Source organism: Mycetomoellerius zeteki, unplaced genomic scaffold, assembly GCF_001594055.1.
Source record: "Mycetomoellerius zeteki isolate Tzet28-1 unplaced genomic scaffold, Tzet1.0 scaffold149, whole genome shotgun sequence".
NCBI classification, from domain to species: Eukaryota; Metazoa; Arthropoda; class Insecta; order Hymenoptera; family Formicidae; genus Mycetomoellerius; species Mycetomoellerius zeteki.
In genome coordinates this window covers 1,364,119-1,390,346 of record NW_017256436.1, presented here as the reverse complement: position 1 = coordinate 1,390,346, position 26,228 = coordinate 1,364,119, and the positions used below count along the sequence as shown (strand labels likewise).

At 36.9% G+C, this 26,228-nt stretch overlaps 1 protein-coding gene across 3 annotated transcripts in view; it reads left to right on the top strand.

The window, feature by feature from the left end:
* The window catches only part of twin (CCR4-NOT transcription complex subunit 6-like twin), a 526,944-nt gene that overhangs the window by 14,947 nt on the left and 485,769 nt on the right, over positions 1-26,228 (top strand). The gene's annotated exons all lie outside the window — the stretch shown is intronic.

The window sequence follows — 26,228 nt, the reverse complement described above, 5'->3', positions numbered from 1 at the left end:
CATTGAATTGCAAAAGTTTGTAGCGCTATGAACTTCAAAATTTAAGTAGTTATAATTTCGTTAAAAATGAATAAAATTTAAATAAAAAAAAAATAGTTTTGAAGCTTAAAATCTCTACTTTTGTGTAAAAGATCATTATGTCTTTTAAGTTTCTGTAAGTTTGGTCATTTTTACACATAGGAAACTGCGACCTGGACAGAATGGAAAATTTTATTCTTTGTGAGCCTGTTACGTGCTAAAAAAAAAAACTTATGAAAATTTAAAACTTTCTAACATAAAAGCTTAAAGTTTTTCCTACAAAATCGTGTTTTTTAATATTTCTAAGATTTTTTTTACGGAGTTATGGATTAAATAAAATGAACATTTTCTGACTTTTTGATTGCTCATAACTTTTTTAAAAATCATTGTACTGCAATTAAAAGGACAGATTTTTGAAGTTTTATATTAAATTATTTTTATATTAAAATTTTATTCTTATCACATGTTATGAAAGATATTTTTAAATGAATGAATAACAATTTTTTTTAGGTACCTATAAATATTTCTTCTTTTAACCTTTGAATATTTAGACTTTGAATTATTTATACTTATCTAAATAAATTGTGTGACAAGTATTTAACTAAAATACTAGAAATGAGATTTTCTTTGTTTTGACCTTGTCTGACGTGAAATTTCATTATGAGGAAAAGACACTGCAGTAGGGCTTCGGCTACTGTTTGCCTTAATACAGGCTGATCTTGTTAGAGATGTCGGTCGATTGTTGCGAGTAGTTTTCGTGTCCAACAGCCCCCCTCCGGAAACACGCTGAATCCGGGGACACGGTAACTCCGTTACTAGCGCGTCGACAACGCGACTAGAATTACCGATCGTAATTTTCCAACAGTGCGACACTAACGAGGCAAAGGGAGACAGACATGTCTTCGCGAATATCGCAACCCCTAAATCGAAATCTCTTATACCGAATATATCAGTAGTGTGTTGAATAGTGACCATAAATATAATATATACACTTGTTTTTGTATTTGTGGCGAGATGCTTCCTTTGTATAATTTTTTTTTATTAAAATATTCTATATTCTAATGCTCTCTCTCTTTCTCATTTTTCGAATAGGTACTTCAGGCTTATTACATGAAGCAACAGAGTCCTATTCTTAAATTAATTTTATATCTATTTTAATATAATTTACATCTATTTTTATATAAAATAACTCAAGATTCTTTATCCAATTTTACAATCAAATTTTGCTTAGTAAAAACATTCAAGCGTCAATAGTTTTTAATTGCGAGGACTTTTCGGGAATTAAGTTGTAAGATTGTTAAAAAAATAGACAAACTTCATGTGTTAATATATAATTATTTTCAAGTATATTTTAATAATCATTGAATTGAAATTTAAGTTTACGGCTTATTCAATGTTAAGTACCAAATATTTTCAAGTGAAGGTTGATGTTAGATTAGTTATTTGTGGACTGTGTATACTACAACTACATAGTACGACAGACGTGATTGGAAATAATTCCTGTTTAGAATACGTATAAAAATGCGTGACGAGGATAACGAATTAGTCGGATGTCGCACGAACACATTTTCTTCGCTGAGTATTCGTTATGTACTCAGCGTCATGTTTCTACTTTTTACGCTCTCTGCAATTATAATGAAGTGAATGTAGTTCACGCCTTTCGAAAGAGAAACAAAGGATTGGAGACTCCAAGAAAGAATACATGTTTTTGTTTTTTAATATAAATTCTTATTTTTTAATTACCATTTTTTAATTTTATTCTTCATTATTATGCATTGCATTAATATTCTACGTTTTCGTTTTATTTTGCATATTCTTCTATATTCTTTTATATACTTAAATATTTATTTATAATAGACGTCCAATTAAAAAAAACATAATAAGAGCAACGTATATATTTTATTAAAGCTTTTTTTGTATGCGTTAATTTAATTTATATTATTTTACGACGATTAATATGGACGTAATAAATCTGAATCTGACAATGAGTAATACGCATCATAATTGTGGTAACTTCAACGACATCTTCATTCGTGTTATAACTAAAGGATTACGGCACTGCGAGTTTTCCATTCTCTCATTTAAAATTTCATTGAGAAGGACACTTGATCCCCCGCGTATCCTGCTTTCTCTCTTGTCTCTGGCACCTCTATTATATCTTTTGTAGTTATTATATGAAACATAAAACCGCAGGTAAGAGCATCGTATTTGCGCCATGAGGAACGGCAATCCAAGCGCGTCGGAGAGGCAGGTCTTTCTATCCTAATTTCCGCGTTGTTTCTCGTAACTAAAAGCCGATAGTTTTCTTAAGACAACGTGCCATCGTTGCCTTTGTAAGACGATTACTACAACGACGACAACGACGACAACAACGACGACGACGACACGGCGGTGCGAGTGGTTGAGGTATCACGAAGCTCGTCCTTACCGCATCTCGATCGATTACCTGATCGGATGATCACCCGTAATTATCGATTAGATGAGGACGATGCCGCGGATGCGTGGCAGCTCTTGAACTTATCGCTGTCGAGAAAGCGTCGGTGTTGAGTTGCCTCATTTATAATTCACGCTAAAACGCTCCGGCCGCGATCAGTCGCGACGTGACGCAGACGGCGACGCGATTTTACCGGGTTTCACCTGCCACTTTAAAGCCATATTCACACCGTACTGTGTCCTGGATGCGCCCCATCGCTAATCGGCGATGTCTCCTCGAAATTGATGTCGAGGGACTATAACGGGGATCTTGACCTACTCGGATTCCGACTGTGGCTGAATATTTCACGATATATTTCGGGGAATTATATGTGAGACGTTGCTGGGATCCTTTTATTTTTTCTTCTTTCTCTCTGATTTTTTACAAATAAGACAGTCACATTTTCTTTAACTGCTATACAATGCTGCAACACACACGTAACTCATTGATGTGCGTATAAAATGTAGAAATTGATAGTTACACGCACCAGCGATGCAGAATTGATTGAATGACGATTGAAAAGCGAATAAACGTATGCTAGAAATTGCTTTTATATTGGCGTACGAGCATTGTTATTTTTCTATTAATTTCTGTCTGAGATTATATTACGTTTTTTTTTAAAGAAAAATAAGAAAGATTTTTTTCTAGAAATTGTTTATTAGTTGATTGATAAAAATTAATTTAATATTTATTTCAAAACATTAATCTCATTTTTAATTTTGTTCAACTAGCGTGGTTCTTGATTAAGCTTCTGCAATATTAATCGCAGCGATCCATGTTTTACATTAGAGATTTACAGACTTACTATGTATATTATCGAGTTTCATTAGATATGGATCGCGGTGATTACATCGATGCGAGATTATTAACAGGAATTTAAATTTCCCGGAAGACCTAAAGTAATTTTATTATTTTGCGAAAAAAAACAAGACTTCGACATAGGTGTTAATACTAACTTTGAGATAGTTTTATCACAACTAATCGACGCCGCGCTATCTCGAGAATTTTCATTTGTTAGCTTATCAGCATGGGCGTTTTTTGCATCGAAATTGCCTCCGTCGAACGTGGCTAATTTGCTTCGCATTTAACGAACGGAGGGTGGCGTTCTGCGCATAAAAAAAGAGTCAATGTTGTGCGTTGTTAAAACTCACGAGACACTCTCGTTCCGCTATGTCGCCATATCGCTTCATCCGTTTTGCTCTGTTTTGCGCATTTCCCTTTTTTTTAACCCCCCCCCCCCCCCCCCTCTCTCTCTCTCTCTCTCTCTCTCGTTTTATTGTATTCTTTTTTCGTTCGCTGGACATTTGTCGGTGTTGCAACGAAGTTTATGAGACACATTCTTGTTCCGTTTCTCCCCGCTGCCCTTCTGTTACAAAACGAATCTCGCTCGTCCGTAGTTGCAGTCGGTGGCACGTTCGCATTGTTGCATCGAATTCCCGTAAAACTAATTACAAGTGGCGAACGGGCACTCGGTTACTTGATTCGCACGACGGATTCGTGACCGGCCTTCCGAGCCTGGTTCGGTCATTCGAGATTCGACCTGCGCCCGTTATCCGTGACCCGATATGTCTATTGGATATCAAGCGACACGCTTGCGTGACGTCGGATTAACCTCGACGCACGTCACACGCGCGTTTAATTGATTAAGTTCACTGAAACTATCGGTGAAGCCCACTGAATATAGACTCAATCCTGAGTGAACGATATTCGAGATGAGGATGTCTAGATAATATGGGGTTTACATTTCTCTTAAATATGAAATATAATTGTACTTATACTTACGAGATTGTTTCGGAGGTATTGTTAATTTTTATAGGACAGGAAACCTATAGTGTTACGCTGAAACAATGTTATATTTTAGGGCAATGAATACAACGAAATAATGAATTATACAAATCTTATTCAAGAAAAAGCTATAAAATTTTAAAAATAGATTCTAAAAGTTAAATACTGTATTTTTCTAGAAGAAAGTATCATTGTTTCAATTTCGTTGGAAATTTTAAAACTGCTCAACTTATGTATATCCTGCTTTGCATTACTGATTTAAATTGAATTGGTTTTGAATATTTTTCTATTTCTCCAATGTACATTATTAATTTTTTTGCTTCAAGTTTAAATTATTTCATTTTCTACGCGGTGACAAGAACATCTCTTAAACATATGATCAGACGAATCTTTTTCTTTGAATAAAAAATGTAGAATGAAATGTGAAAAATGAATATTATAATAACCATGGATACTATTGGGAAACTTTTGATGAGTCGAATAAATAAGACGAAGACTTTCGTCGAACGATAGTATAGAGATTTCCCCGACCGATGTGCTATTAGGAATATCGTCACGAAGATCGCATTTGGAGGGTCGAAGGACCGCGTTTTACCGTGTCCTTTTTTCTTGAAGTTTCGATTATCCTGAGACGGAAGAGAGATGCCTAGAAGATCCGGCAATATGGATCATAAAGCTTTTCGGTCCGTCACCACGTCTCGTGCGCAGTGCGTAATCCATAATATCGTCCTTTGTTCTTAACCAAAGTCGGGAAGGACATCCCGGAAAAGAAGTAGTCAGTTTCCATTCGCCAGGGTTGGCAAAAACCCAGCTTTTTTCCAGAAAAACCCAAATTTTGGGGGTTTTTGTGGTTTGTGGGTTTTTGTTCTAGGACTCTAATACAGCCATCTATTATTTTAAAAATGTAATATCTGTTCGACAAAAACATAATCTTAAAAAGTTATCCAACAGATACTACCAGGATTTAGGACCAGCATTTTATTAATATTATTTATGTTAAGCAATCATTGCAACTGGTTTCCGATTAATTTATAGATAAAAAAACTAATTTAATTCTTAATGTATGTTGTAATAAACTAGTTTATTTTTATAGATCCTATAAACGTTGCTCGTGTTTTTTGACCTATCTAACTACTAATTTTTGTTTAGCAATCTCGAGCTAGATATTTTACACATTTCAATTTATTTGCACGCAGGTCGTACAATGCGTTCTGATAACTTTCCATTTAAATTTCATCGTTATTATTTGAATTTCATTTACCAATACTTCGGTGATCATGATGCTTTAACTTTGAAACGTTGGATTGATATTAATTGTAAACTTATAACAGCCATATCACAGGTACATTTTTTAAAATTTCTCTCTAAATTTGAATCAGTGGATAATCACTGATATCAGTGCCAAGTATGCCACTGGTAATCAGTGAATTAAATGTGAGATCCCTAACCTAGCTAATCTTTATTATGTGATCTAATTAACCTTGTTTTAGTGCTTAAATGAATTAATTCAATGAATATGGTATTGGAAAATTGAAATTAACGTATAAATATCAGTATTTTAGTTATATAATGCTCAAACATTCTTTCTTTTTTAGTTGAACTAAACTGATTATCAGTGTCAAGTATGCCACTGAGTAATTAATGACTATCTACTGATTCAGATTTAGAGAGTATGTATTTCTAATAATGTTTTTCCATCACATTTTTCTAATAATTTCTTTCACAACTTACAATTTAAACATTATAAGGCGAATTAAAAATTAGATAAGATATATATTATTCAAAGAAAAAAATTTTTTAATTAGAAATATTTGATTTACATAGATCACTACATTCTTTTAATAGACAATTAATGTTTTTTTTTTTATCTAATTTATCAAACGTATTACTACAGTATGTTTGGAATAATTTGGTAAAACATTATTCGATTTCTTTTGAAAACTTACGAAAAAGACTGCTTTTTCTCGCCATCCAACGACGAAATAGTTAAACTCACTTGATAATAAGACGACGTTAAAAATTTATTAAATTTATATAATTTTATTCATAATGTTAAATGTATTATGTTCAACCTGGATATGACTTCATGTTTTTAATATATTGTATTTTTCTTTCCATTTAATTATAATTAAACTAACATAAATGAATTGAAATATATAAAAATAAAATACCTAGCTCGATATTGCTAAGCAAAAATTAGTGGTTAGAAAGGTCAAAAAACACGAGCATTTTTTTTTAGTTTATTGAGTTTTTGTTTAAAAATGCGAAGGTATATTAGTATTATGCAAAACAATGAAATTTGACATGCATCTGGGTTTTTGTAATTTGTATTTGGGTTTTTGTATTTGGGTTTTTGTGTGTGTGTGTGTGTGTGTGTGTGTGTGTAAACGGATTTTTCTGTGCTAACCCTGCCATTCGCGGGAAGATCGTACGTGTCCAATTGAAGGGACACACGGGGCGGTCGACCATAAAAGTCGCAATACATTCTCCCGGTCGTCCTCGCGATGCAGAAGAGCCTCACGTGCATAATAAACGCGAGACGTACGTGTATGGATTGGCGGATATCGGTTTAGTCTGACCTTGGCATTGGTATAAATATGCGAAAAAAAGAAAGACTCGGGATTCGCCTTGGCATATGAGGTAGGCTTCCGAGAGCTCACTCGAGGTTTTTTCCAGTTGTGTTAGACAGAGAGGAACGTATTAAACGCTAGAAAGAGTTATAGAGTAAAAGAATGCGGAGGAAATGTAAAATTCTTTAGAAAAAACAAACGAATCTTAGACGAGAATGTAACGTTATTGTAATAGGGACTATTAAAAATATTCCACTTTTTAATAAAATACATTTTATTTAAATAAATATTTGAAATATAAACTAAATTTTTTTACAACTGTTATAATATATATTCATGATAACGTAGTTTATTATTAACTTTAATTAGTAGGTTAATGTAATACTGCATTCTGCCTCGAATAGTTGAGTAGTAAAGTAGTAAAGTCTTTTTTAAACTCTCTCTCGAAGTACGTCGATGACGCTTGACCTTATCGTGAGACATTGGTTACGTTTACACCGTGCATTTAGGCCGCGGCCTATACAATAGACATCCTTGTTTATCCTATATATTAAACAAAGACACCTATTGTATAGGTCGCGGACTAAGCGCACGGTGTAAACGTAGCCATTGTCGCGCGTCATTGTTCCAGTCAGCGTTATCGTGTTTTACGATATCTCCTTAGGTGTTACGATATCGTAATCGAAGTCACTTGCGAAACTCGGGGCTATTTACCTCTATTCTGGCAGATCGCATACGTCATTGACGTCGTCTTCGTTGCGTCGGTAGAAGCAAGTCGGCGCCATTGACGGGGGAATATCAGCACCAACGCACAAGGCATGGCATCTGCCGCGTTACTGTTGTGTTGTCATACTCGCATAGGTACGTCGATTCTACGGTACCGAAAGCAAACGCCTTCGCGGCGAAATGCCGCGCTACGTGATTTCAATATGAAGGAGACAGTCAACAGCGCGCGAAACGTGTCGCTTCGAGATACGGGGAAGCTCGCGTGGCTGACTAAGGCACGAATGTACACGTATGTACATGAGTGTATATATATGTACGTGCTGTTCGTGTTTGTATGAGTGCATTGCCGATATTCATGGGCTTCCTCGATATAGTGTCCGTTACAGGCTTCCGGAATATTCACATGCGCTTTTATACGCGTGCTTTTCTTCGCGTTAAGATCGCCGTGCAAATATTTATCCCGACCTCGAAAAACCGCTCGTGTGACGTATACGAAAAAGCTGTTGGATTTGAGGATTCCGCTGTGTAGAGAAAGTTAATAATATTGAGAAAATTAAATGGAGATTATAAAAAGGAATGAAACCTGCAACAAATCGTTTTCTTGTTTGTCTTATCTATGTCGGTTTAAGTTTAGTAATCATATCTAAAAAAAAATCATATTTATAAAAGAAATCCATACCTCTAAACCTGTTTAGAACGTATTATCTAAATTGGCTGTAACAAATTACTCGGAGAGTTAGACCTAGTTTTTCTACAAAGAGTTTATGTAGTACTAGTTATTAAATTATATCTTATAAATCTCAGACTTCAAAGATAAGAGGGAATACTTAAATTACCAACGGATTTGTAAACGCCGGCTTTTCATCTATAGATAGACTTCTGACGTTTCCGTTGCGCAAATCTAATATCTAATTAATATCAGGCTTCGGATGTACGAGAGAGTGGCTTAGGTTATTAGGCGATCTGTAAACCAGGCGCCTCTCTTTCACGGCGGGTTTCTCGCCTGTGTGTGTTGCGCAAATCCTTCTCGTGAAAATCGTTCACGTAATTTCATAATTTCTCAGACAAGTCAGAACGGCGGGAATCATATGATCGCGGAATGAAACGTGAAGCAGGTTATCGCCCGATGAACGAAATAACGAGCATCTTCGAGGATCCTCTCGTGCGCGCAGGATATCCTTTCGATGTCGAGCTACGTCTCGGCAACGTTCTCTAGGATCGCGACATTATATCGGCGTGCGAAAGCGAGCGCATGATTCTCGAACGTGAATCGCGCGCGCGCGTGCACATGATGTGTATGGTGCTACGAGAGCACTCAGGCAACAACTCGTTGAGTGGCGGTGAAAGCAGCCAGGTTAACTAAGTACGCTGACATATGTAGGTGCAGCGCACCGTGCGATAGAGAAACCCGCGCAGTGCAGCCGCACGTTTTGTGTTCTTCTCACCGGAACGCTCCTCTCGCTTCGGCGGTCTTTTTTGAAGTCTTGCTTTGTTCCTCCTCGTGACAGCAGATACTTTTCTTTCGAATTAGTTGCTTTCTATTTTCACACAGGTGATACTGAGTCTAAAGTTATGTACAATATTTTATACTCGGATATAACGTTACTTGCTTACTCTGGTGACAAAGTTATCGCATAACAGCGGTTTTATAATCTCACCTTTAATGTAAGTTAACAAGACTTAGTAAAACACACAGATCGCAAGTAAAAACTCAGTTGAATGTCACTTGTCAGAATAAAAAGGAACAAGCATTCACAACTGAGTTATATGGTGTGACAAATGAGAATTATCTGAGGTTTGGTATAAATAGAAAGCAACTATTATCACCTTTGCAATCGATCCATTTTATCCTATGTTTCTTTTATTTCTCGGCTGACGAAACAAACGAAGACTGTAAACAATCTACGATATATATAACTTTGGATATCGGATTTGGTTGCACTAACAATTTCAGATGTAATTGTCTTAAATAAAACGTGGCCACAGTTTTTATTTTAGTAGAACTGTACAGACTTTAATAAAAAAAAGAGAAAGTTTATTAAACTAAAATTATCCCAAAATGGTTATTTTAAACAGTTAGGGCAGTTTAACCATTTAACTCTTTAATTGGTATTACATGTTCGATTGTAATCGTAACCAACGTATTTGCCCCGTGAAAAATACAACGTCAAGAATTTTAAAATGGACATAAAATTAATACGAGTGAGTTTGTATTCGAGCGCAACGGGAAATTTCTACAATTCCCGGCGTTTTTCCCGGCCGACGGGCGTACCGAGAGTGGTGCGGTAAATGTTGGGAGGTTTAAATTCCTCTGCCGAGAGAGCTCCCTCCCCCCCTCCCCTCAAAGGAAACTGCATTTGTAGTTGCAGCTCGCTGATTTACAACGCTGCAGTCTCTCGCTGACGTTTAATCCTTTCACTTAGCTCGCCGCGATAAAGACGCGCGCGCATAGGCGCACGGTGCGCCGCGTCTGAAAGCCGTAGCGTAGAAAATTACTTACATTCAGTTAGAAAGTAATACAATGACACACTTAGATGGAAACTGTGCGTAAAATATTGCAGGAAAGTGCGGCGCGCGCGTTCCAGTTTGCGCGACCGTGTGATATAAATTAATTTTCGGAAGTATAAAACGAGAAATGTCTCCAGAGAACAATTGTCTCATCTCTTAACATTTTTTACGTTCCGATACTTTTAATGGCACACTTTATATTTAGACTTTAATATTTAGACACACTTTGTATACACACTTTCGGCGCACGACTTTCCAGTCTTTCGGAGTAATTATATATGAATGCAAAAACTGTGCGACATTGAGCAACAGAAAATACGTTTTTTTTTCCGGTATTTCCATACGTGGAATGCTAAAGTTAAAAGAGAAAAATATTCCTATAAACTGACAAAGCAACTCCTGCGGGTAGCAAATTTTTTTGTTTTAAATTTTTTGTTATATACGTGAGACACATAGTTCTTTGTTTTTAAAAGCACTTTGAATGGGAAAGTTGAAAGTTTACTCAGGCAAAAGTTTCGTTGTAATAAAATTTAAAATATTGTTGTATGCAAATATTTTTTTTATAAAAATATAGAATTATGAATTTAGCACATTCAAGTTCTTTGTTTTCAAAATCTTTTTATGAAAATATTTCTTTTTACAGGAGTTTTTAAAGAAAATAAAAGATACCCTTTTTTGTGCTGTATACAAATATCATATAAATATAATAATTTCGGCATGTTAATTGTCTAATTTTGTATTTTATTTTTTTCATTTATTAGTTAAAATAAAGTAGTACGACGTAATAAAGTTTTGCATCCTCAGTGGATTTATTCGATATAAAGAGACAATGAAAAAAGAACTTTTGTCGCTTGAGAGACCATATTTTTCGTAAATTGCGTAACGCGCGGCATGGAAGACGAGAAAGAATCGTTCGGAGCTTTAACTGATTCCCGTATGTGAGGGAGGAGGAGGGGGGTTGACTACTTGACGCCCAAGATCTTCCGCGTAAGCTCGATAGAGTTGAAAACGAATGGCCATCGGACGTTACGAAGCGCTTAGTCAGCCACTCAAGGAAGTGCCCGCCTGCACGTAATGTCGGACGTTGCGCGATTCGTAGGTGGTTGACTTTTCACAAAGAAAATTGGAAATATACTAGAATTCTCTCATTCCATCTCCCCCTCCCCGCCTCTCTCTCTCTCTCTCTCTCTCTCCCCTTTTCTCTGTCTAGCGACCAAGACACGTCCGACCGTATCTTGTCCCTTTTATTACTGGTCAGGTCGATAAGCGACCGCCACTTCCTCCTCCGTCGTAACTCTAACGAGTCCTTGCGTTTGAATCTTAATGACCCGCCTTCGGAACCCGGATCGCGCCATACTCGCGAATTACGTCGAGAGGAGACTATTGAGTCGTTGGGTCGAATTGATGGCGAGCATAGTAATTCGTGCGGTTGGCCCCGAGGAAAATGTTAATAGCGAGTGTAGAATGATGAAGGGTTTGAAGAGTTAAGCGTGGGAACGAGAAAGACTTAATCAGCACATAGCTGTTTTCAATGGAAAAGCAGTCATTTGTAGCACCATTAGCGAAATAAATCGACTAATAAAAATAAATGTATTCTGAAAATATTATTATGTGTGCAAGTCTATGTTTATTTATATATAGAAAGAGAAGATAATTATGAACGTTTGAAGTGATAAATTGAAACAGTAATGAATAAGTAATTAATTAAAATCATTGCGTTTGTCAGAAATATTTTCTATATTAAATTTCTGTATTAAAAGTACTTCTAATAATTTATATTTTTATCTATCACACATATTTGTAATTAAATATAATTAAATAATTAAATATATCTTGAAAAGGTTATTCATTAGAATTCAATTTAATAGTTATTTACAAATGCAGTTTACAAAACAGAATCATAAAACAGTTAAATGAAAAATTAAACAGTGTCAGTTGAATTGAAATTGACCGTAAGTCGAAATTGAAAACATTTATTGATGATTGATCAAAACATGTATAGTGACGTACCCAAACAAGAATATTCGTGTATCGTGACAGTAGCGGGGCTGAACACGTAAATAGCTTCGCTTAAATTGACGAAGTTTCATCATCCGATTACAATTCTGTTCGCGGGATATGCGAGCGGATCAAAAGTTTTGAGAGACCGAGACCCGCATTGTACATATTTAAACTCATCGCGCGCTGCCGCGTGTTTAAACATTCCAGTCATCTCCTTTCAAAATATTCCGTACCGTAGCCTTATGACGCAGTTAACCAGCATAACCGACGCAGGTCGACTATGGCGAATGCCGTTGGATTTTGTTCTCACCAGATGCGTTTCTGTGTATCGCGGGTGTTGCAAGTTGAGCGGGTGACTCGGAATAAATATAATTCTCGCCGAATTATATTCTCTCGTAAACGAGGGTCGCGTGTAATAATTCGTATTATACGAGAAACTGCGGTCTGAGGCAACATTTGATTTAAAACATTTCGCAACTCAGACGATGCGATAGATGCGGCTTAAAATCCTTAATATCTAGAATTTAATCATGATTTAAGTGAAACATTTATATAACATCGCCAAGCGATGTTATCTGGTATCTTAACCGTAAACTTAGATTATTTTTCTGATAAAATACGATTCTGGATTTTTTTTTTTCAAACAATCGAAACAACAGATATTCGACATTTGGTTATTGCACGAGATATGACGTAACCGGGCTTCAACTCGTCAACCGACGTGGGAGGCTTTTGAGAAATTAAATTTCCTCGCCGCAATCGCGTTCCAAAAATACAGATCGCATGTGAAGAGTATAGAAAGGTCTTTATAAAAAAAAAAATAAAAAAAAATCTCGTGTAAAGCGAGGCGCTCTTTGAGCCAGGAAATATCTGTTATTGTCATCCGAATACGAGGGATTGGTGGCCGGGAGCGGATGGTTCGTTGGTGGTCGGTGTTTTTGGGACACAAGTGCAGCTGTACCCCGTAGGCGCATGCATATGGAAAGGCTCGTCGTGGCGCGCGGTCGTGCTGGCATTTGGCATTGTACCGCATATTATCCAAGGATGCACGAAATACCGTGGATTTGCACGCGGGGCACACGCTGTTGTTTGCCGCTATCGCACGTAGCTGCTCGCCGTCATTCCTGCATGTTTCAGAGGCCTGTGACACGGGCTCTCTTCCCTCTTGAAAGAGAAAGAGACGATCATCCGCGTCTTCTTGTGATAGTCAGCGAGGCGACACGCGTGCAAATGCGCAAAATTTTTCTAAGAGATACTTGTAAAGTTTTAGATTCGTGGACGTGTTCTTTTTAAATAACTATGAATGATTTTGCAAGATAACATGGATTCCAGATTCTTTGTATCTCAGGGATTTATGCGATAATATAATGTAAACTTATACGATAAACTATCTGAATTATTAATATGCAACAAAGTACAGTTATTATGGACGCGAAAAGTTGTTGCTCCGCGATCAGACGTTATGGCTCTTCCTACTTTCATCAATTACGCGAACTAGTCGCCAACTAGTCAGTAATACGCGGTTGTAACACGAGAATTTACGTTTATTCATAATTTAACTTCTGTAATCGGCGATATTTTTCGTTGGCAATAAGAACGAGTTGCTTTTTCGTTCGCGAGTTTGCATATTGCGTTTTGAGTTTCGTTGTAACTTCAAATTGCGCTGCAAGTTGACGCAAACTTATCGGATAAGAAGTTATCGTCGTAATTTGCCTGCGCGAGGTTATAACCTTCGTCAGATAGATATTGTCGTTTATTAAGCTCGGTGTTGATCAAAAACGATCGCCGCTTATGTTCCATGAAGCGTTAAGCCCGAAGTTTTACGGAAAATTTTATCCATAATTACGTTTGCGTTTGTCGCCCAACACAGAGAAAATATTTTCGGAGTTAAAACTTATAAATTCCCGCTACTTTTACAGAGAACCACGCCCCAAGCATACACAGAAGCCTAATAAATTAATGCGATTAAGCTGCTTAAATGCAAATAGTTTTAATTCCTTAAAAGGTTAATTTTACTTACCACTCTTGCGCAAACAGACCTTGTGGAATTGGGTTTAAGATGTTACTCCCGTTAGATATGTTACTAACAATCTTCGGATAACTAGCCGTCATTATTTTCACGAGTTACGGGCTTAACGAAATACGACGTTGCTCTCGAGGAGGGAGTTTTACCTTCAACAGGCGGTAAAATTTACAAGGAACGGCCAGGACGCGCATAAATTCTCGGTGGCGGGGAAAAATTCTGCATAAAGCCCAGGAAGAGAGAAAACGAGAGAAAGAGAGACAGTGTGGTCGAAAATTCTAAAACTCGTGGCGTATAAAGACCCTTCTCGAGCTCTTGGATTTTTATCGCAGATAGATAGCGGTCGAGAACGCGGACTTGATAACCAATCCATAATACGTATGTAAATTCGGTCGCGCGACGAGGCGCGCACTTTCGCAAATTGTTTCGTAAGGGATCCACTCTCTGCCTTTCACGCGCGACAAATTTGCATCAGGTTAATTATAATAGAATTGCAGTTGGAATTTTTACATCAACAAACAAAACGTTTAATCAATTGTCTATAAATTATTGAATTATTTTTTTGAACAACGTCATAATTTGTCGTATGATTTCCATGCCATATGCGTTTAATTACGGAAACAATATAACGTTGGCGGGTGGTGAGAGAATAATTCTGTTTATTGCAAACGTGATTTATATTTGACTAATTTTGATGCAACACACGGCGACAGCATGAAGAATACATCGCCAGATGCAGAAGTTTTCGAAAATCGCGGCTGTTGTTTAGGGCGTCATTGGCACGCGCCACTGCTGTTAATTACCACCCTCGAATCGCAATATTAATCAGCCCACAACTACCTACCCGGTCGGACAATCAATTTTGAATCGATCAATCATGTACCGTTGTATTGATGAATACGTACTGAATGCATTCGCTTAGCGCACCTGCTTTACGAATACAAGCGTTAACTATTAAAATGATTCACTGTTTATATGTCGATGGTATTAATAATTGCTATTTGCTTACAAACAGTCGTCTGAATTGCCTTATAAGTATTTTTAACGCATGTAATTTTTATGGTTAAAGATAAATACCGTTTTTTTCTATAGTACGAGAAAAATAAGAAAATATAATTCTTTCTAAAATTTTTTCCATTCGTTTCCAAAATTGTAATGAATTTTTACATTTTTACTCCATTATGTGTAAATCTTTTAGAATGGTATTGAAAATGGAATAAATTGAAATTTAATAATCTGTTGTACACACATTTGTATACAATAAAGGCTAAATAAAGAGTAAACTTGTATATTTTCCAATTTTTTTTTACATTGAGTTAGGAGTGTAACTTTATTCCGTATCTCGTTATGCGTTATATTTCCAAGTTAAACTGCGTATTAATGTCTAAGAATTCACACACGCGATTTCAATTATAAAATGAAAGAAATAAACTTCATCAGAGATCTCGGGAAGTGGAAAATTGGAGTGGAGTTGCGCTTCTCTGTACCTCTCAATTAGATTGCGTTCAGCGTCTCTCTTGATAAAGAAGATTACCTCTAAACGTTGATAACGATTAAGAGCAGATTTCTCTCAAGATAGAAGATTGCGCCACAAAAGGAAGCCACACGGTGGGAAAAGCGGGAAAAGATACGCGAGGTGGCTCAAGCGGGAAATCTATGCTGGTCGTGTAACTCGAGGCACGTCATTAACCACGCTCGGTTGTCGGCTATGGTGTGCGTTTTTTTTACCTCTCGTATCTTCGCCTGGGGCTGCTCGGGGGCTCGGCTGGCATGAATCCAGTCATTAACGACCACGTTCTAAGACGCTTTACCCCGAAATAAGACGAAAACAAACCGTTTGGCGCGAGCTGTCGGTCGTTGCGTAATTAGTATCATTCAAACGTCGGGCCGAGTGCTCGCCTCTCCTCAGAGATACGCCGAGAATAATGATCTGCCTCATTGCCCGCGTAATCATGATATCTTATATGCAAGTATGATAAAACGTGAGGATCGTCGACGTAGGCGCGATTCTTTAGCCACCGGCGACGATACGTTATTTCGCCGCGAGTCGTTGTGTTAGGGAAATAACAACCCTAGAAATAATCACTTAATTTACGCATCGATGGTAAATTGATGCTAGAATAATTACTTAATTTTATGAGCACAACAATAATGATATCACCGAACTAATTTATTTGTTTAATAACGCTAAAATAATTATTCAGTTTATAGGAGATAATAATGCTGAATGATTAACGTTTGCAAATTGGTGGCGAACATAGATATGTTATATCTAATGTATGATATTCGAGGTATTTACATTGAATATACGTGAAAATTTATCTGAAAATTTAGCGGTAAATTTCACGATGTAGAACGTATATTTCGAGATCTCGTTAAATTACATGCAACCTCTTTAATTTTAGTCTATATATTACGAGAATAAAAATATAAACTCTCATATTTTTTCGAAAGTTGACACGCGACACTTTGAAAATAAAAAGTTCTTACCACCTTCGAGCCGCGGAGTGAGATTGATCGTTCGTTCCAGCCGTGAAACCACGCACGTATGGCGCAGTTGTGAAATATTAGTGGCTCGCATTTTCCGTCCCTTGGGTTCCCGTGCCAGTATCGCCTTGCAAAAACGTAGTATCACTCCAACCAGCGCAAATACCGAGCGGAGTGTACTCACAGTTGCCACACTACAAAAATTCACTCGAACGTTGCATGTGTCGTTTGAATAAAACAAAAGACGGCGAGGCATCCACAGCTATACATGCATCGGGCGCAGTTTACGTCAAAATAAAAAAAAATATATATCCAAGCACGTGTTACAGAATACCAAAAACTGCGTTATCCGATTTGCGTGTGCATTATTTGGAAAAATGCACGTGGACGCGCGCGTTACTGTAATGTTCTCCGTCCGGTATTTGGCGAATTATCCATGAGCTCCCCTCGATTATCTATCAGCCCGATTATCTTTCCCCCGAAATAGATAACTGACCTATTTCCTCGCGTGACCCTAGACTTAAAGTATTATATCTGGCTTGGTATCGCATGCACATGCCGGATTAGGTCGATGCGTCGGAGTTTCGTATTTCGAGCAATTCAACTGAACGGTATTACCAAAGTGAATACCTCATTTATCGTAATCGATTATTACACAGTAAAAAAATTTGTGTATTTGTATTGGAAACGGTCCACTCACGTTTGTGTTAACAGTTTGTGTTAAATTTTTTAAATATTCGAGTGTTAATTTAACATAATGTTATTTAAACATTTTTTGTGAAATGATATTCGATGTTTGTTAGTGTCAAAATGACACAATTTATGAGTAAGTGAACAAGTAACATAAAAATAATATGTTTTAAAACGTAAATTCTAAGATAAATGAATGAAATATGTCTTAATTTAACATATCATAAATGTTAATTTCCTGAAAAAAAATGTTCCCACGGTTCGTTTACAAATTGTGTCGATGTTATCTTTCTTTGTATTTATTCTCTTACATAATATTTGTGTTACCTTTTAACATATTCATCTTGTGTAAAATTAACTTAAAAATTTGAGTGGACCGTTTGAGACATGCGATTTATGTTAAATTCAACACATTTTTTCCAACTGTGTACATATATATTGAATTAAGATCGACGTTGCGGCAGGTCAGTATTGAATTTACATTTGTTAACGTGAACGCGGATGGACAGTAATGTTCGGCCAATGGGGACAGTGCGAATTAATGACGCGCCGGGACAAATGCATCATCTGCATGTTGATTAGCGGTAGGCCTATTGCCCACAGCCTCCTTTAGGACGCGCTCAAGCTCATGTATACGGAACGGAAATTAGTGTTTGCCTGTTATTAACGTCGTCGTTCTCGGTGGCCGTAAGTTACAGGCCGACAACCTGTGTTGCTGACGCCTGGAACACGAGTATACGTCCATCGACCGGCTAATATTTTCATTGTCAGTCAATTATCGCGCACATGAGCTGCATGAGCGCGACGAACGAGCCACGCGAGCGCGCGTTTGGAATTTCATATTTGATGATTGGCATCACTTAGAAAATTCAACACGTTCGCGCCGGAAGCGGATACAATTATGCTGTACATTTTGCCCGTGGCTTTGTTCGTAAATTTTTATTCGCAACGCTGCTGCTACCAACATTAATAGCAATTTAGCATAGTTTTTTTTTTCTTTCGAAATTCACGGTTTCGCGTCACGTTTAATTACATATTCACGAGCTTTTAAATGAGTGATTGACGGTAATACTGTAAATATTTAATTACGAGCAAGTTTAACTAAAATTCTGAGTTAATGGCTTTAAAGGTATTAATTTTAACTCTAATGGAATTGATAATGTTGAGGAAGAATATATTATCTGAAAAAAAATATATATATATACAGAATTTTTTTAAAGTAAAATATCAATATTTAATACCTTAATATTTTATAATTCATTTATTTAATGAAGAGATTTTCTTAAATATGCAATCTCATTTACCATAAAATTATAATATCTCAATTTTTTATTAGACCCCATGCTGTTATTATAAATCGTTCTCATTTGTCTACAGTGATATACTGACAGGTACATTTAAAATGTCAGCATTTATGTTTTGCGAGTAGTAAAACCATCCTGGTAAAATTCCAGGGCACGCCTGGCGAAAGGATCTACGACTCTGGGAAATTCTCTCGACATGATTCCGACGTGGGGCGTAGGAGAAAAAAAAAGCGATTCCGAGAGTATATCTCTTGAAACGCCGAGGTAAATTAACCGTTAAATCGAGGTTTCGTCCGTGACGTCTTCGAGAAACTCACGAAACGAGAAGCCATGCTCGTCGTCGCCACGAAAGAATTCTCTCTTTCTCTTATAATCTCTCTCCCTCGTCGGGAAATGTATTTTCAGACCGCGGAGAACGTTAACGATCACGTTGTTCCAGAAACAGATTTATTCTGTCAGCGCATTCAGTAACAGTAGCAGCAAATCTATTTCGAAGTTTTGCGAGCGCGCGTGTGTGTGTGTGTGTGTGTGTGTGTGTGTGTGTGTGTGTGTGTGTGTGTGTTGCGCATCGAACAATATTTTGTTTCTTCTTTTGTGTAACAACTGTTCTCCTGTCTATTATGGGTAGTAAGCGACGATACATGCGAGAGCGATTACGCGTAGCATCGCGAATCAATCACTGTTACGAATTAAATTTTGATAGCTCATCAATATATCGAAAATTCGTGACTGAACAATCGGTACAATATATGAAAGAATTAATTTGATGTAGGAGATATCTGTGAATATTTATAGGTATATGTACTTGTACACTCATTTCACATTACTTTATATCTAATATAAGATATGAAACGTTTTTTTTATCTTTCTTTCTGTTTTTGTTTATTTTTTTGATAAGCAATTAAATGACTTTATTTTTTATAATCGATGAATCTTGATGCAAGAATTTGCAATATCAAAAAACATGGAAAAATTATTCAGTTATACATTTTTTGGAAAAATACATATTTTTTAGAAAAATACATTTTTCCGATACGAGCCATATACGATATCAGGCAGATGAATTTAACCACAATGCAATGCGATGGATTTTGATTTTCTCGTGGAAACCGCAATAATTTCGATTTGAGTATTCATCAGAAGAGAAAGAAACAGTTGCTTTTTTTTTATTTCACATGTACGTGTAACGTACTTTGCATGTCAAGGTTAACGATCACACTAATCTTGTCACACGAGCGAGAAGCCGAGGAAATATCTTGCATAGCTAAGCATGCCGTTTCTTTTCGCGAGTAATAGGGGCCATTACGTTCGTCCGCTTGTTCTAACTTGTCGCGATCGCGTACGAAATTCAAACTCGACCCGCGGCTCATCCTTCACTCCGCCGGGCCTCGGTGTTTCATTAGTCACAAAACCGAGAACGGTGATTCAGCAGCGTTATTGCGCGAGAGACAGCGGAGTATACGGTATCGGGTGCAAAGGGGTCGTGCGAAACGGGCCTAAAAGACCCGCGATCAATTTGTAGACCTCCGCGCGCGGCACGTTCCTTCCCCGCCTCTAATCCCCCGTCTCGCACCCTCTTGTCAATCTATCTCTTGCTCTAGCAACACGTAAACTTATATTGAACCTACTTCGTAACGCGATCTTCTTGTTTTATATTTCGCATTCGACTAGTGACTTTATTTTATCTTAATTTTATTTCATGTCGTAATACTTGCAATAAAATTGAAATACTCGAGCTATTAATTATATATTTTTTAATTAATATTATTTTACTTAATATATATATTTCGTAACTTTGTGTCATTGGTCGTTAGGAAAATGAAAGTCGTTGATTTAATCTTGATGTTTGAAAATATAGTACAAGCGATATGTCTAATTTTTTCTAAATATATAAACATTAGTAAGTCATATAAATATAAAATAAAATATCGTTGAATATATGAATGTAACTAAATTCATAAAATTGAATTTTATTTTACAGCGAGAATTTAAATCAGTCCTTCTAATCTTAAGAGTTGATAAATTTTTTTTACGACTGACGCGATTTAATATTATAGCAAGGAAGGGAGAGGATCTTTGTCTCAGAAGATATAATAAATTCTATTTCATTCAACTCAACGAACGGTATTCTCTCTATTCACGAAATTGTCGCGGCTATAACGGTGGGATGATCCTGACACGTGAGATTAATTGCCGGCAATCTGGCATTAGATTATCGCGCGCACGTTAAAGACGTGCGAGCGCAATATCGCGAGTCCACTATTATCGCTTTGAAAAAAAAAAAAAAAAATATGTTCGCCACATAAAGAGCAGCTTGATGCGAGAACGTGTTTCGTTCTTAGAACGCTCATCGTCTTGATCGCCGCAGAGTATATACTTACGTAAAGGGATATCGCGCGCGCAACACGTAACTAATGTCGCCGCCGTGTGTCACTTTACGTCTCCTTAGTAATGCCTTTCATGCAAGTCGTCGTCGTTACGTGATTCCTCGCGCGTTTCTTCACAAATTTCTGAACAGTTCTCGCTCTGCTTCACCAGCGATATCTCTTTTCGTGTTAATAGCTCTTTATATAATTGTCTCTGGCTCTGGTGGGAGGATTGAACTGTCAATTACACGACGGTTACCCAAGTGTATTTAATATCGCTCGAGCCGTGAGAGACGATGCAACAAAGGCGATCCATAGTAGGCGAGGTATGCGGCAATTAAGGTTACGCGGGATTACTCACGCTTAATTTGGGTCCCAACCGCAGACATTTGTCAGACTTGTCCCGAAGGGTCGCGGTCCTTCAAACTCGGCATCGACATGCCGCCGCCTCGCTCGTTCGCTTCGGGATTAATGCCGGGTCGTCTCCATCGTCGTTCGTGCAGCATATGAAATTCCACGGCGAATGGATGTGCCTTCCAGCCGGCTTGCACCGCTACCGACCAAGTGCATCCTCCACGGCGTCTAATATCGTGGGTGAAGCCGAGATATAAATGGTGAATTTGCATGGTTTTCGGTTGACGACCGCGTTCTCGGATGAATCATCCGAAGCGAATAAGTTGTCTCTTACGTCTTCGTCTCTCCTATCTTTTCTCCAATCAGAAATATTCTCGTTTCTTATACATTCGTATTATTTATAATGATGTACACCTACGTATACTGGACGGATGACGTGGGTAGAGCTCGGTTTACGGAATAGATTACGAGAAGTTATGGAGTGAGAATCTATCCTATACATATAAAACGTGAAAATTTATACTCTCTAAATCTGAATCAGTGAATAATCACTGATATTAGTGCCAAGTATGCCACTGGTAATTAGTGAATTAAATGTGAGATTCCTAACCTAGCTAATCTTTATTATGTGATCTATCTAACTTTGTTTTAATGGTTAAATTCAATGAATATGGTATTGGAAGATTGAAATTAACGTGCAAATATCAGTATTTTAGTCATATAATGCTCAAATATTCTTTCTTTTTTAGTTGGACTTCACTGATTATCATTGCCAAGTATGCCACTGGGTAATTAGTGACTGTCCATTCAGATTTAGAGAGTAAAATAAAGGAAGATAAATTATGAAATAAGAATTGATTGATTGTCGTAAAATATAAATGCGTCGCGTTGCATATTACAATTATAAACTGAAAGTGTCTTCTTGGGGCTCGGTATTTCTGGCTCGCTGTTCCCATTAATACGTTAAGCGAACGCAGCGGTGGGCGTTACAATCCCTGGCGGAGGTCGCTATAATTAGAGATGACCCGGCTTGATACCGCCTCGGCGAAACCCCCGAAGATTCTTGGCAATGTGTCTTTCCGTGACTCCTTCGCTCTGCTTTTCCAATCGTCACCGGCTTGGAAATTAATCCACCTCTGAATAGTATTCCCCACAGGATAGCGGTTGTCGTCGAATTGATATAACTCGCCCGCTGCAATTAACGCTGATTCTGTCTCATGTTGATGCTTTAATGGAAAATTGTGGAATTATTTGAGAATATAAGTAGATGCACCGAGGAGTACATAGAATAAGTGCCCCGATAAATAACTCGTTCCCCAATATTTTCTTATTTTCTTATTGATTTTAATAATATACACTTCCGATTAGAAATTATTAGAAAAATTCCCGAATATATAAAAAAATTTAATCGCGTGACGATAATTATTAAAATGTTCTCGTTAAAAAATCTACGAGTGTCGATATTGGAAACCATTATCCACCAATATTCCTTCTCATTATACATTATTGAACAAATTCTATAATACTTTATACGTGATATTTTAAAATATTTTTAGGAAGCCTCGTTTTCAGCGTACATTTTGTGCGAGATTAAAATTATTTTCAAAAATAGATTTTTCGCTTCGGCAGTATGTTATCGCAAATTGAATACATGTTACATCCCGTCAATGGCGTTTAATCAAGAGACGTGACAGCATCTCGACGCCGAGTGCATAAATCAACTAGCTTAATTAACCTTTTCTGATACGCTTTACCAGGGCTCTCTTCAAATGTTCCGAACGAACGATCAATATTGTGAATCTCCTAAACACAATGATTTATTCAGACTCCCAGTACCGCGCACGGCTTTATATGTGGCGCATGATAAACTATGGAGATATCCCCTATATACGAAGGGGGCGTGTATTCGAATCGCTGATCCGCATGTTCGCTTTGACTCCGCTAATTCAAAGGCCGCTGTTTATTTTCGAGCTACACCGACGCAAACTCGATTATGAACAAAATCTAGAACGAGACTGACGCGTTTAGCGTCAAACGAACGAGATAAAATGCACGCTGCATTATACACAGTTGTAGACCTGCAGGCTTATAATCATTACAGTTTGAGTTAATTAACAAGTGGCCTTTTTATCAACTTGGACGGTTAAAGTAACGAAAGCTCCGTTCCATGATGAAGAATTTATCTTTTTTTTTATCTACTTCTTTCCCTCGAGGGCGCAGAAAACCAAAGTACGATAAGAACTACTCGAGAATGGCCGATAAAATACTCTATTCTTGTTTTTTGGTAATTTTCTTGTAACTTAAAGTGTAGGCGCGCACGTAAAATGAAAAATCACATTAGAAAATGATCGCATGACGGTGAAGAAGGCCAGAAAAGTTGTTTGTGATCGTTAATCTCAGATTTCGCTGTTTTGATCGATCTTTGATGTAATTAACACGACTGATAATTAAATGTCTGCTTTCTAAGATAATAATCGGGACAAATAGACGTGACCATTTGTCGATTAATATTTCAGCGCGAATAGTGAACAAAGTGAGAGAGAGAGAGAGAAGAAAAGTATTAATGTACTGCATTATAAGATAGTGACGGTAATGAGATAATTTTCACAACGGCGACGACGCGAAAGTCGGTGCGACCAACGTATTCATTATTTCGAGCTTGGAAAGTGGACCGGCCGTTATTAGCTTTCCACGTTCTTTCACAACCGCCTACATCAGATGTCTATTACTACGCGTACGTGCGCACTCGGCCATGAATGCTGTGGACATCCCGTCTTATTACTGTATAAACCTCCGCAGTAATAGAGCATACCCGCTGGCTTAAGCTGCTGCTTGAATTCGTGAATGATGTTTCAATTACACTCGCCAATACCGTCTTCTAGTTGCATTAGGCGAGGTATGATGAGTTATTTCTGCTTTCAGATAATTGAATAAAATTATACGTTAATTTAACTTATTATTTCTGTCACACGGCGGTAAATCAATATTCAGAATGTCTACAATCGTTCACGTTTTTCTCGTATAATTAAAATCCTGAATCTGTGATAATTTAATATTTTATCATTTTTAAATAATTTACGGGTTCTGATTTGTATTTTTACAAACAAATATATAGGTAATTTATATACCTTAAAATTTTTTTATTTTCTTTAAAATAAAAATTAATTTTCGTTTAGAAATCTTTACTTTTTGAATATTGTGTTTGATGCTTTAACTAATGCTTTATGTAAAATTGGTTAGCAAGAAATAATTGTTTTTTATATTTGCATTAATTACGTGTTTCTCTAATTAGAACTGTAGTTTCTACAGTTAATTGGTCGTTTCAGTTATTATCGTGCGGCGCTCTCTAAGTAAGTGAAAACTTGGGAGAATGTGAAAAGTCAGCGGAAAATTTCGTTTAGTTAAGTAAGTGGGCGGAGAGAAGATCGTCTCTCTGCCTAAAACTTTGGCCCTCTTCGCAGTTATTTCTTTGCTTCTTTTTCCTCTTTTTTTTTGCTCTTTTTCCCACTCTACCAATCTGTGAACGATGTCGTTTCATAGCAATGTACTTCGAAATCAAAGGCACCTCGGGGAACAATAGTCGACGTCCAAATGTTTATTTTTCCCTTTCGCCTCACTCCCTTCAAAAAATAGAGGGACATCAAGACGAAAATCGCTTCTAGATGTATCCTAAATGTTATAAACACTCATAATATACCCGGAATACATTTTTGTTATATCACGAAACTGCAAAATATTATTCATCGCATAATTGATGAGATTTATCTCAAAACATTTTAAATGGTAATTTTTCAATTTAAACCAAAGATGAAAAAAGCTGGTTGCAATCGTACTACAATCGCATTATGTTTTTTTTAAAGATGTTTGAGATTAAAAGATATAAAATTGAAAAAAATAAATTCTTTGTTTCAACAATACGTTATCAAAAGTTTAATATACTTATTGCGCCTTGTCGATAATATTTAATTAAACTTTTCTGATATGGGTTGGCGTCACGTATTTATCGCTCATGCGATGCTTTGACGCGTTATTTATGCGTTATATATCGACTGTTGTGTTCCAGAACGTAACGTCATACAACGACATTTTATTTTATGTAACATCAATATCGGCGCTTGTAGACATACAGTCAATAACATCCGCGCGACTAGAAACGAGACAGATGATGTTTCGACATCATTTGAAAATCCATTCGCGAAACGCAATATTTTTTTTCTTCTAAACAAAACGAAATACGCAATATCACAACATGAGAGCGAATATGTCAAATACATTTCATACTTACTCGCTAACGTGTGCAATAATATTTTATGATAAATAATGTGAATGTTACTACTTGCGAATGTCAGCGGCGTATAAACAAAAGTCAATTAGTCATGTATAAGTTTTTGATTAAAAATATGTGGAATTTTTTAAATAAATTTCGATAAATAATTTAATACATTTATTACAAAGCAATAAGCGTACAAAGTAACATAACAATTTGTAATTATTTTTTTTACATAATATTTTTATTAGAATACGTATTCCTTTCAGATGCGGATATGTGGTTTATTTTAGAAACGTTTTTGTATAGGAAACATGTCTGCACGCGCAATCACAACTTTCAGAGTTAACAATAACACGGTGGCTCATCGTATTTGTTCAATCGGTCGATTGTGCGTTTGTACTTTTCGCTGTAACGAGTCGCGTTGCAGCGGCGAGGGATGAGAGTGCATTCCTCTTTGCGAATAGGTACCGCCGAATCCCCGAGTCGTAGGACGGGTAACCCTGTCGAAAACTCATGACTACGCTTGAGCGCTACGCTTTCTCTTGGATAAAAGACAGGAAATGGAGGTCAAATTGAGTCGCGACAGAAGACAAAAAGAGTCGCTAGGAGGAAAAAGCGGTGAGCGGACGTAGGAAATAAAACACATACATATA